General features: G+C 39.3%; 2 non-coding genes across 2 annotated transcripts; both read left to right on the top strand.

Annotated features, from left to right (window-relative positions):
• The first annotated feature begins 2,633 nt into the window (after nt 1-2,633).
• LOC136995464 (small nucleolar RNA Z39) lies at nt 2,634-2,696 on the top strand. Its single transcript, XR_010887054.1, has one exon. It is a non-coding gene; the product is annotated as a small nucleolar RNA Z39 (small nucleolar RNA).
• A 985-nt stretch (nt 2,697-3,681) lies between these two features.
• LOC136995465 (small nucleolar RNA Z39) lies at nt 3,682-3,741 on the top strand. The gene has a single exon (XR_010887055.1). It is a non-coding gene; the product is annotated as a small nucleolar RNA Z39 (small nucleolar RNA).
• The last annotated feature ends 9,231 nt before the right edge of the window (nt 3,742-12,972 follow it).

Genomic DNA, 12,972 nt, shown 5'->3' with positions numbered 1-12,972 from the left:
TATAATCAGAAGCCCTATATTACAAACCTCCTGACATTCTGTGAAGACATCAATGAGTATGTGGATGAGGATGATCTGGCTCAAAATTTGATTTCCAAACAGCTTTCCACAGAATCCCTATACAGGCAACAAAACAGGAAAGAGAAAAGAATTTTGGGCCAAAAGAACTAGTGAAAACTCCTATTTTTACAAAATGTGCAATTAGAATTATAGAGTTGAATTTTATTATAAACCTACCACAATTCAACAAAGGTAGGACAGAGTTAGATTATCCCAGGAAGCTCAAGGACAGAGAACACCCCCCAAAACTACATTTGAACTAACTCAGTTTACACTCCAACTTTGGGAAGCTCTGGACTCAGAAGAAGTATAATAAGTTATTGATGCATTATCCTGGCAGTTTAATTAACTCACATTAAAACCCAGGTGTAGGAAAGCATCTCAGCATAAATCTACTGCTTACTAACTGAAGTATTTTTTTGAAGTGTTTAAAAATGCACCTAGATATCTTGCAAATTCACTGATACTGCTTTTTGTTTTGTAATTCATAAATGAAATCCTTCATAAAAACTAAATCTTTGCACCTAATTCCTCTTTAATTTGTATTATGTGAATACTTTCATTTGATACCCTTTAAATATTTTAAAACCTCTTTGTTGTTTCATGTTGCTTTACCTCTTCTTCTTGAATACAATTTTTGCCTCTCAATACAACCATATACAATACAATCAATAATCCCCTCTTACTGCTTCTTAATTACTCTCCTTCCCTATTTTCCAAAGTAATGTTCTAAGTAGCAACTAATGTAATTATGTCTCACTGCTCAAATTCATAGTAGCTAACCCACATTCACAAAATTGATATGTTGGTGAGCACATAAATACAGTTTTTCTAGCCTTCCCTAAATAGTATATACCTATGTAGAAAGGCTATGAAAAAAATATTCCATCCTCTTAACACAGCAATGGCAGCATCAAATTTTTTTTTTGTTGAAAAAAAAATGCATAGTTTGGCTTTAAAATAGTGCATGTAAAAAAACCAGATGCATACATGGAAATGGATGGAAATTATCCTGTCCAGGTTTTTGTTATTCCCTTTCCAAACACAAAAGGTGTTTTTTTTTCTCATATAGTCACAACTTACTTCTTCGAACTGTAACTTTTAAATAAAAATACCCCGGAATAAGCTCATGAAAACTGGCAATATGGCATATATCTTTATCAATTGTCTCACCCATATTCAGCAGCCTCTTACCAGTTTCCAGACCTAAGGCCATCAGTTAAATCCAACCTGTGATATCTGTTTCTGTGGTATCATACAGATATAAATTAAGCACAGATTTTGACTCTTACTTCTCTACTGTTTTGCCATCCCATGAACAGGTAGCACTCAGCATCTCTGTTTTAAATGTTGAGCCCTACTATTTGCAAGATTAGTTTGAAGTAACACACAGGTTATTTGCTTTTTACTGCTGTTGTAATTTTTTTCTCACTTCTGAACTTTTTGCAGCATGTTTTCATTTTTCTCTCCATAAGGATGAGACACCAGAGGATTTTTTTTTTTCGTATTTCTAGCGAGCAACACAGCCCTACTTAATCACACATCCGAGAACTGAGGCTTCGCTAAAACAACAGGGCCTGGTTGGGTAAACGCTGAGACCGCGCCGGCCAGGTTAGACACCGTCCCCTCCTGAGACACCTGCCCCCCACCCCAGAGCGCACAGACGAGCGAGAAAATGGCGGGCGGCGGGCGGGGCCGGCAGGGCACCGACCTCGCCCAACGGAAGGCCGCCGCTCGAGACCTCGTGACCCGCGGCCCGGCCCGGCCCGGGACTACAGTTCCCATCGTGCCGCGCGGCAGCAGCCGTTCCGCGCCAGCCCCGTGTCCGCCGCATCCCATAAGGCGCCGGCGCTTCCTCGGGAAGGTCGCTAAGGGGAGAGGGTTAGTGTGCCGGGCTTGCTGTCGCCATTATGCTGGCTGTGGGTGTGCGCAGATTTGCCACGTCTGCTATCCGCAGGGGCCACTATGAGGACGGGCCCGGAAAGGTAAGGCGGGGAGGAGGCCCCGGCCCGCCGCGGCGCGGCCTGAAGGTCGCGGGAAGGAAGGGGCCTGCGGGTGGGGGAGGGGCGGGTAACGGCTCTTCGAGGACGGGGCGGCAGGAAAGGCGCTCCTGAAGGACGCTGCGGCGGTCACGTCCTGCTGCGCTCGCAGACACCCCTGCTGCAGGCCTGGCTCGGGGGTGAGCCCAGCAGCAGCTCCTGGGCAAGGGAGAGGGGGAAAAAAATCTTGCCGTTGTCACAGAGGTCGTAAGGATGCCGCTTAAATACGATACAGGCCTACCCTGGCTCGCCTGGGGGGCCTGAGACACAGGCCTGCCCTGCTGCGGGCTTTGCTCAAGGTGAGCTCATCACTCGATAGGCTCCTGGGAGGTGGTTTGTCTGTAATCGAGTCTTACGATTGCAGTGAGCTGGATGCTGTTGTGAGGAGCAGGGTAATGGCTGTCCTTTGGCCAGTTCTCTGGCTGGCATTGGATGGGCTTTGGATTTTCTGGGTACCACTATTATGGCCATAGCCAAGCAAATGGTGGTGCAAAATGGCTTTACTTTCTTTCCCTGCTACTGTCCGCTTCAGTGGTACAGATGATGAGCATTGCAGTATGAGGGGAAACAATGATACTGTAAACGCTTTCTGATGTACCATGTGCTTCACATGTTGTCTTGAAATGCTACTAAAAACTAATTTTACACACCCAGTTAACATTTGATCAGATTTGCTCATGTTAGGAGCAACCTTACCAGAATGATGGTAAGTAAATGTTGGAACAGATTGCCTAGAGAAACTGGTTTCTTTGTGCTCAGACACTTTAACTTAACTGGACAAGGTCCTGAGCAAACTGGTCTCATTTGGCCCTACTTTGAATTTTGTGGGGGAGGTGGTGAATGAGCTGACCTCCAGAGATCACATCCAGCCTAAGTGATTCTGTAATTCTAATTACTGGGCCTCTCTTAGAAGGGAGGAAATTTGTTTTGAGAAAGAATGTTTGGTATGTCAGTTTGAATCAACCTGTTAGTGCTCTGGGCATCTCACTATTATCAAGTGGGTGAGAAAGTAATTAAAATATTCTATGTTGATTGCAAAGCTAAAACTTATTTTCTTTTCTAGAACATTCCATTTTCCATTGAAAACAAATGGAGACTATTGGCAGTAATGTGTGTATTTTTCGGAAGTGGATTTGTCTCCCCTTTTATTATAGTCAGACACCAGCTCCTTAAGAAATGAAGAGGACGGGCTGTAATCCCGCTAACTGGGTAACTGACTTTTTTAGATACTCCAGCATTGTGGAATCAGTGATCAAAACTGAGATTTAAGGAGTCACCTACAAGCATCACTACAATTTACAGGCCTTCCCAGACCAGTTGCTTAGAATTTGTGGTATGAAGTTACTGCCTAAACCTTGGAGAGAATAGGTTTAAACTTGTTTCACATGGCTGCTGAGCTGTCATTGATTTGTGAACTTTGACTGCCCAAAGGCCACACTTCTCTGCAACTTCTTATTGTTCTACAGCTGGGCAAACAGGCAGTAGAATGGTATTGATTTGGATAATTACTCTAACAAAAAACAGATTCACCTTCTTTAAAGAAACATAAAGCTATACCTAGTAAAATCTGTAGGAATATCTAGCATGTGTGATGTGAACAAAACAGTATGAGAAACTGAAACTGTAAAGGCTTTCTGATGTGCCAGTTAAAACTGTGGAAAACAAGATTTTTCTGAACTTCAGTTCTATCATGTTGAAACAATCATGATGCCTACATAAGGTACTCATTTGTTTACTGAATAAAATGCACTTCCTAAAGCAAGATTTTTAAGGTTATTTTATCACAACTGATGCTATGTTAACTGATGCTTAGATGCTGATGACCTTTACAGACAAAGCAAGCTTCAAAAACTGTTTGGACTCTGGAAGCATGCCATTTCCAGTTAAAAGATAGATATTCTTCAGTTTATCTCAATTTAACTGATTCCATTTTGGAAATAACTGGTATTGTTAATTCAATAATCTGAGAAGTAGCAAATCTTTCTGGGAAGCTGGGATGGCCCAAGTAGTTCTTGGAAGGAAACAGAATGCCTACTGGTATCTCATAACCAGAAAAAACTATCTGTATAATTCTTTGCCAATCTGATACTTTTGGACACTTAGCTTTTATTTCTGTTATGTGAAAGAAATAAAGTAGGAGACCTGTACTGGTGTTGAGCACTTAGCTGTGTGCATTCACAGAAGTACAGGCCTTTGCTACAAAACTTTTAGTGGGTGAAGCAAAGCAGGTAAAAATTATAATTAAAGCATGTTTTCATAGCTTTTCTAGATTCAAAGCTAATGTAGAGTTCTTAAATTTGTTAATTCTACTTTTTCTTGCAGAGTTGAAGCCTTCTACACAGCAGCTTTCAATGGGAAAAGGATGGTTGCAATTGTGTACTGTGCTGGATGTGTCTGTGAATAAATCTTAAATCTAACTGTCTCTGTCTATTTTGTGAAACTCCTGAGGTGCTTATGAAACTGTTTTATAGCCCTTCAAATTGCAATGCATTGACATTAGGTTAAACACCAATGTTTGTCTCTAGATCTTAAACTGAGATTTCTATTTATTCTCCTCCCTTTTCTTTTCTCCATCCCTCTAAAGCTGAAGTTAGCCTTAATGAAGTTTTAGGATGAACTGGATATTTAAGTAGCTTCACTATGCTATGTGGACATCTCAAATAGTCTTTGGATTACTCATGGAGTAATGACCTGGATAGATTAGCCAATAAGCCTGACAGTGAGTATACTGTCAGCGTAATCTGTGCCACAAAATCTGCGTCTTCAGTATTTCAGGTTGATTAATTGAGAACACTTATTTGGCTTTGCTTCCATGCTTAAGAGCTTCTAATGAGCTTCTGTTAGAGCTCTTCTGTTAAAAATCTCTTTAGTGTGCTCTATTATTGCTGCTGTGAACACATGGGTTGCCCTATGGAGAGCTATAGCTGATTTCATTAGGCTCTAAGCAGTAAAGTAGCTGGAAACAAGTATAGCAGCAATAACTACAACCCATGCCAAAAAACTTGTTTGATAATAGGGATCCTATAGCTTATCAGAACTTTCTAGTTATTACTTCAAATTAGTTGCTGCATGGAAAGAATTGATAGCTTCCTTAAGTTTGTAGTTCTCGTCTTAGCATGCAGTTGTGCCTAACAAATCTGAATAATGAAAGGCAATCTCCAAACTGTTAATGCTGTCAGGATACTTCTACCAACTTGAATATGATGATCAGATATTTAAATTAATAGCCCTGTTGAGGGCATGGGTACAAAGTCATTTTCATGTCCATCTATGCTGCTGTCATAATACAGTGGTATATCTGCTACTTTTCAGCAGCTCTCTATTGTGACTACCTCACTGGCTAAATGCATATCTTAAATGCACTAGCATAACCCAGTATTGGTTACTCTCCCCTTTCAAATAATGCTGTTACCAGTATTTTGAGTTGCTTTCTTTGAGCGAGGTTCTTTGGTTTGCTTTTTTTCCTAAAACAAGCTGTTGTTCTATAACAGTGTAATATGGCTTGCAACATCTGTTGGTCCATGAACTGAAAGGTCCCTTTCACAGGAGTTCAGGTTCTACTAGTATAGTTCAAGTCTAGGCTAATACCAGTTTGTTGCCAAATACAATCAACAGAAGTGTATATAAGAGCAATAAGATGCCATAACAGAATTGTAATTGGGTGCCACATCTCTCTTCCTAGTGGTGCCTTTAAAATGATGAATAGTGTTTGAAGAGGCTGACTTGGGAAAAATCAAATTGAAGTACCTTTGTGGGAGCTTCTGGATGACAAAGTCTCAGTTGCTTCCTGTCGTAGAGGAGCAAGTCCATCTCTGTTGTGCAGAGCAAATAATGGAAGCCCGTTACAGAATTGCATCTCTGTGTATGAGAAATGCAACTTCCACTGTGTATTTAATTTGTAGCTAACTTGCTAGTGTTTGTTCACATGTTAAATAACACTTTCATAGTTTCTCCCCCTGACCCTTACTCCTAAGTCCTTGATGTATTTGTTAAGAGTGATCATCATATGTGAATGTTTATCCTGGTCTGCTGGGCAAACCAGTTCCTTTAATCTCCTGTTAAGATCTTTCTGAATATTGTTCCCTTCTCTGTACTTCTATTTTAAATACGTTTTTGAGCATGGATGGCTAAATTTTAACAGTTATTTTAGATTAATTTTTAGAGCCTTCCTCCTCTCATGGTGTGTTCTAAAACTCTAATTATCTCTTTCATAGTGTCATTACAATGATGAATTATAGTCATTTGGGAACAAAGAGGTCCCAGGGGCTACTAGTTTATAAGGAGTTTTCAAATTATGACCCTGTTTCCCCCCACCACCACCAACTTATAAAAATTACTCATGAGTATCGCTGTACCCATAACCTTGCATCTCATGCTGTTTTACTTGATTTTTATTACTGCAACTATAGGGCATACTGTGGGGTATGGTCTGAAACTCTGCTGCACTGAGAGTTGTTTTCCAGCTTGTGTCTACTGTACACTCCTCTTTGTGTTTGCCAGTAAGAATAATACAAAAAATTAATCCACATCATCCCTGCTTTGAGCAAGTTAGCTGACTAAATGTATTGTGTTATCCATGAACTAACGTTTGATAAACCCATGTTTATGGTGTCCCATTTCTAATTCCTATATCTATTATTCCTTCCTCTAAAAGGAAAGTTTAGTAGATCTTTGCTGTAGCCTTTTTGATCTCATCTGCTCGCTTAATTTTTTCCTGCTTTCCTAAATACAGATTAAGAACACTTGCTGTATTTGATCCATACAGTTCTCCAATTGTTAGTGTGTATTTTTAATGAATCACCTACACATTTTAAGTTTCAAAATGAGTAGCATTATTCTCCATTCATTGTAAATTCTGTTTATGTGCTTTCAAAGCTGTAACTAATTCATTTAGATTTGGACTGTTTCTCTATAGGCCTTGCTTGATCAGTTTTCCATAACTTTCAAGTGCCATCAATTATCAAGTCCATAAATTCTGTCTGATCTCACTAATTTGTTCCCTTAGTTTTTCAAAACTTTCAGCTCCAATAGAAACAGGTTACCAGATCTGTTTTGATTTATCTTTCTATTAATGCAAACTGAGATATTCTGATCATTTTACCTAAAGACACTTTTTACTACCAGATTATCTATAATCTCATCACTGTTCAACAAAACAAAGTCTAAAGTAGTTGCTTTGGTTGCTTAGGTAGAAATAGCAGGTTTCATCCAGACATATGTGGCACCTATCATTAATATCAGATATTTGACAGAATTTAATTTCACAAAGCTACAATTCCATGTTCTATTTGTGTTCTTTTGCTGTTAAGAAAAGGTCATTGCTAATATCTAAGCTTGATTTTAGGAGCATATGACACCACATAGAGAAACTTTTTTCTGCTACTCCTAAAATTATATTGGCCTAAATCTGTTCAGTTTTACCCATTTTTTTGCTTCCTATTTAAGATCTCCTACTCTTCTGTTTTCTTATAAACTGCTGAATAAGTCAGCCAGAGAAACTCGAGGTAGTTCTGTGACATATCTACCACTAATCACTGTTCACAGCATCTTTCACTGTTTTCTTCTATTCCTAGCCCCACAGTGTTGAAAGTCTATCTGTGGCAGCAAAATAGAGCAGAGTAAGTGATCTCTGGTGGAAAACCCTGTGCTGGGCTCAGAAAGCAAATAAGGAACATAAAGAAAAACAAACCTTTTCAAAAATGTTAAAATTTGAAATGATAACACTTGGCTGCTTGGCACCTCTTAGTTTTCTTCAAGTGGATGGAACTAACCGAGCTCTATAGCCTAACTCCCCCCACCCTGCCTTCCTCCCCGAGAAGTTACGAGATTCCTCATGTGAATTTGTGAGACTGTTAAATACCAAGCTTTCATTGACCTTCATGGAGCCAGAATCTCACTGAGGAATGACTTCTCTAAACAAGCTTTTACCACAGATAGTAACATGGAAATAGCCCTGAGTGTTTTCAGGGATGGCAATGCTGATAAATATCAGTTTGTTTTTACAGGTGTATAATAGAAATAAGTAGGATCAGATTAGATTCATTAAAAATTGGGAGTTCTAGAGATAAGTTGCTGAAAACATAAGAGTACCACCACACAGCTATACAGTATAACCCATAAAACATTCATTTTTAAAATAGGCTTTTGGGATTCTTTTAGGGCACCTTGACTTGGTAGAAAGTAAATCAAGTAAATCAATTCAAAAAGCAAGAGGTAGAAAAATAAAACACTTACAGGCTTGACGTTACAGACAAAAAGCACTATGTAAGTAGTGCTTCTCTATCATTAGAATTGTTCAAGGGAAACAAGACAATAGTTAAAGGACATCTGGGAAATATGTTAGATCTATGTGAATGATATTTTCTTTGCTAGTTTTAAGGAAAAATCCCTTATGGTGCCTGATATGTATTCCCCCTCACCCCCATTTTCTTGTTATAATTTCACCACCACCCCCCTCACAAATTCTATTTTGGCTTAAAATAGTTTCACTTTGTTTCCAGAGAGGTTCACACTTCAGCATTTTAATGATGTTAGATTCAAGTAGCCTTCAAGCAATTTTACATTTAAATCTAAGAAGATGTAATTTAGAAGATGTCCTTGTGTTTTGATACTTGGAATGGTTCCAGTTTGGGGATTTCTTTGGCTTGCTGTAGAACATTACATCGTCTCATTTCCATAAACACAGCTGAATAGTCAAAAAGACTTCATAAAGTGCTCTGGAGCTATCAAATTAAGTATTTGGATGGGGAGAAGAAGAGAGAGCGTATCGCAGATTAGAAATTTGTAAAATAACAAATGAGGAAGCTTCAAATAGGATGGCAAAGCCACTCTCCAAATATACTGTATTACATATCTCAGAGGTGTACACAGAGGTCACTAACTCTTAAGCAAAATGATAGCAGATGAAATTCAGTAGAGACAACTGCAAGGTAATAATGCAGCAATTTAAATTTCTCCTATGAAGTGATGCATTCAGAACTAATCATGATCACTCAGGCAGATGTCATTGTGGACAGATGAATGAAAACATCTGCTCAGTGTACAGTGGTAGGTGATCAAAAAGGCAGGAAAGATGTTAACCACTTCTAAAGAAAGGGTTGAAAAACATAATTGCAAATACCATACCACCACGTGGGATTTTCTCATTCTACCTGGAAAGAATACTGAAGGACATGAAGAAAAAAATGTAGTAATTTCAGATATGGGAAGGTTTCAGCATGAAGGAAAAGTAAACTATTAGAAAGGAATAAGAAAATAAAAAAAACAGAAAGACCTCTCATGTGAAAAAATATTACTAGTCCCAATATGAAGAATTCACTGCTCCCATCTCCAAGCTGTGACTTCTGCACTGGATTAGTCAACTAAAGAGGTTTGGGGGGTTGTTTAAAAAAAAAAAGTGGAGCACCAACTTTCAACTGCTATTTCAGTAAGCCATATACTACCCTACAGGAATGAACTTTAATATTGAACTGTGAGGGGTAAAAAAAAAAAAAAAAAAAGAATTTGTGCTCAATTATATTAAATGGGGTAAATACTTTGATTTAGTGAAAAGTGTTAAATATATTTGTTTTCCAAATCAAAACTTTCTGCAATTTCTGTTCAGCAATAAATTTTACAACATGTCCTCTTCAAATCCCATTTTCAAAGAAAATTTTTTTTTCCTTAAAGTATAGAAACTTCAAGTTTTGCTCAGTTATGCTTTGAAGCATCTGGTATTAACCCATGTTGGGGATAGGACACTGGATTTGATACACTGCACTTCTGAACCACTGTGAGAAACCCTTACATATTAGATATACATAATATTAGTGCAAGAAAAACATGGGCTAAGACCGGCCACATTTTCTTGCTTTGAAATTTAGCTTTCTAAGCTAATGACAGCTATTTGAAGTGATATGTTGCCTTATACAGTAATTAGAGTATGAGTTATTTACAAAAATTAAACTATAATCTTTTTGTCAGTAATTAAATAGTACAGTAGAAATTCAAAATCCTTTCTAACATAAGTTACCAGCTACTATGTTCCTTTGGGGGGGGGGGAGGGGAAGGGAGGGAGGGAGTTGGCAGCCAGAAATATTTATTTCTATTTCAGGCTAACATAGGAACATGAAACAATCTAGAGGTTTATAAACAAATTGGGCTTGAGGAAGAAAATATGGCAGTGGCGATGTGGTTGTCATGACAACCTAATTAGGAGCAGTTCTTGGTGAACATAAGCAGCGTGGTGAGAGCTTGGGCCACAGACTAACACAGGAAAATTATTTTTGTTCTTTAAAGACAAAGGTCATGTATACATTGTATTTCATTTGCTTGGCTGATTTCCAGAATCTCAGTATTAGTATAGCGATATCAGTGGTTATTATTTAAAAACATTAAATAGAATTGTTAAGAAAAAATGAAAGAAAGAGATTACTAACTTAGCTTCCTCCGTCTATTAAAAAAAAAAAGTTTGTTTTCAGTTTCTTGGACAAGAAAATAAAGTTATAGAAGGGTGAAATGATTCACCCCCTGAGTCATAGCGGAGCTGGGATAGAATCAGCTGTCCCGTGTTACAAAAATGTACCTGCCTGTTCCCCTCTCAGCAAGGTATGTCAAATAGCCATAAGGCACACGTGTAATTATTGTTTTGACATGTCAAAACATTTCGATTTGGGGGATACAGATTAATTCTCCACATTAAGTTGAAATTGTAATGGGTGTCAGAGAAACACAGTAACACATCAGGAGGCTTTGTCAGGGGCAGTTGTGCTAATGGCCTGTTCCTGCAAACTGCGAGTGCCAGCCTCTGACCAATTTCCTAACTGACTTTTGTTTGCTTTCATTATAGCAAGAAGATAAATACTAGTTGCTATCCAGGATGATATGCTCAGTAAGTCTGACTTGCATTTAAATGAGTTTAAAACAATAGTATTTAGAGAAATTACTGTGCTGCACTGTTCCATTTTCTGTTTCAACATTCAATGAATAATATTATGCTCTTTTCTATGGTTATGCCACCTTTTTCATTAGCTACATGGAGCATGCAGCTCTTTGAAAAATGCCAGTGTAGAAATAGTGTTGCTGAGAACCTAACTAAACTTCTAAGCCAGCAACAAAATGTGGAAGTGTACCTTGCTGGTAGAAGTGGTGATGTAAAAACTGAGATAGGGGAGGGGAGGTGTCGCGGTCCGCGGGAGTGACGGGAAAGAATCATACGCATTCACAGAATGCAGGTTCAATTCCATCTTTATTCAGCAATTTGCCTATTTTGTAGGTACAGGTATTCGGCGCTTTGGCCCTTGATTGGTGGTTCATACAGATTATGTCACAGGTAGCCAGTCATAGCACCGATCACGCACGCAGCGGTCATGTCCTGTACCTTGCTGCTTATTTAGCAAAGCTGTCTAGCCCTTAACCTTGGTTCCCACTGGCTTCTGCTAGTTTATCTGTACTTTCTCAGGATGTATCATTCCCAGCTGCACCAGTGTCCTTGGTAAAACTACTTCAAAGCACATAGCAGCGGCTACAGCCTGAGGCCTAAGGCTTCAGCAAATTTAGCTACTAATGCTAAGCAAGTTGTGCTAAGCAATTAATCCTAAACAGTGTTAGTTCCATGCTCTATATCTCATACAGATTGTTGTTCTGAAGCACCACAAGGGCCCCAACAGGGAGGGAGAGGTTGAGGGGAAAGATTATGGTTGAGGTTTACAGGGGTTCTTTTCCTACAATTTTTGACTGCACCATTAGAATCTGGAATTGCTCGAGGGTTCTTTAGCCTACATGGAGCAGAAAGAGTGCTTCATAACTCCGCAGTAAATGTACTTTTGTAAAGGCAAAAAGGAAAGGTCTCATCCTTCGGGAAGGGAAAACCAGGTAGCCACTGACCTGCTGCAGCAGTCAGCCCTGATATTTGACAAAACAGGGCTTTGCAGTTAACCAAAACTATCACATTTGCCTGAAACTATATTAGGATGGGGAAAAATATACACACACACACGCACACACACACACACACAATCATTAATATGAATGAAGAATTCTTTTTGCATGTGTTCATGAGCCACCCACATGACTGAAAGCGAAAGCTAAAGATCTGTCTCTCTAAAGAGGATCTATGCCTTCAGGATCCCGCGCTATGGAGTTTTTCTGTCAGCCTGAAGCACCGCCACTTCAGCTTTAGGGACGGCTAATTGGAAACTTTTCTGAAAACATACACATCGCTGTGCTCCAAAGCCACACAGACTGTGCGTCTCCCCCCACTGCTGTCACTTTTCTTTCCTGTTGTTTTTCCAGACATGCTGCTGTCCTCTGAATCCAATATTGCAGAAAATTGTTTCCAGCCAAACAGCGACAGCATTAACTCGCTATTATCTCAATGTGCTGCCGAGAGCTCTGAGTGCCTCTCCAGAGCCCAGCTGGGAGCATTTCAATGCCAGCTTTCCAAAGCAGGGTGTGTGGGCTGGGGGAGAAGGCTGGCAACCCATAAATTGTATCTTCCCTTTCCAATTTGGAAGTGGTTGGTAGCACCAAGGAGGAGGCATTCTGCAAAGGTTTTAGACACTGCGGCATTTAATTTGCAGCTGCCCTGGTAGGGAATCAAGATGTTACGTGCAGTTTAAGCACTTCTGCTCATTCAGTAATGCAAAGGATGAGCATAGGCACCTGACAGCTTACTTGGAAGAGACCTAATCTTAACTAACTGAAGATGTGACTTCAAAATTACTTAAACTTTATGCAAGTCCTGTGTTCACACTTTGCCTTCAAATTAAAGTAGCCCTGTATCAGTTCAACTTAAATTCACCTCCAAAGTCAATTACTGTAAACCAAGTTACCAGTTACTCTAATTCTCCTAAGTGTGTCAACAAGAACTTAACTAATTAGTACATTAACTAGT

This window comes from Apteryx mantelli, chromosome Z (genome assembly GCF_036417845.1).
Source record: "Apteryx mantelli isolate bAptMan1 chromosome Z, bAptMan1.hap1, whole genome shotgun sequence".
NCBI classification, from domain to species: Eukaryota; Metazoa; Chordata; class Aves; order Apterygiformes; family Apterygidae; genus Apteryx; species Apteryx mantelli.
This window is presented reverse-complemented; position numbering and strand designations above follow the sequence as displayed.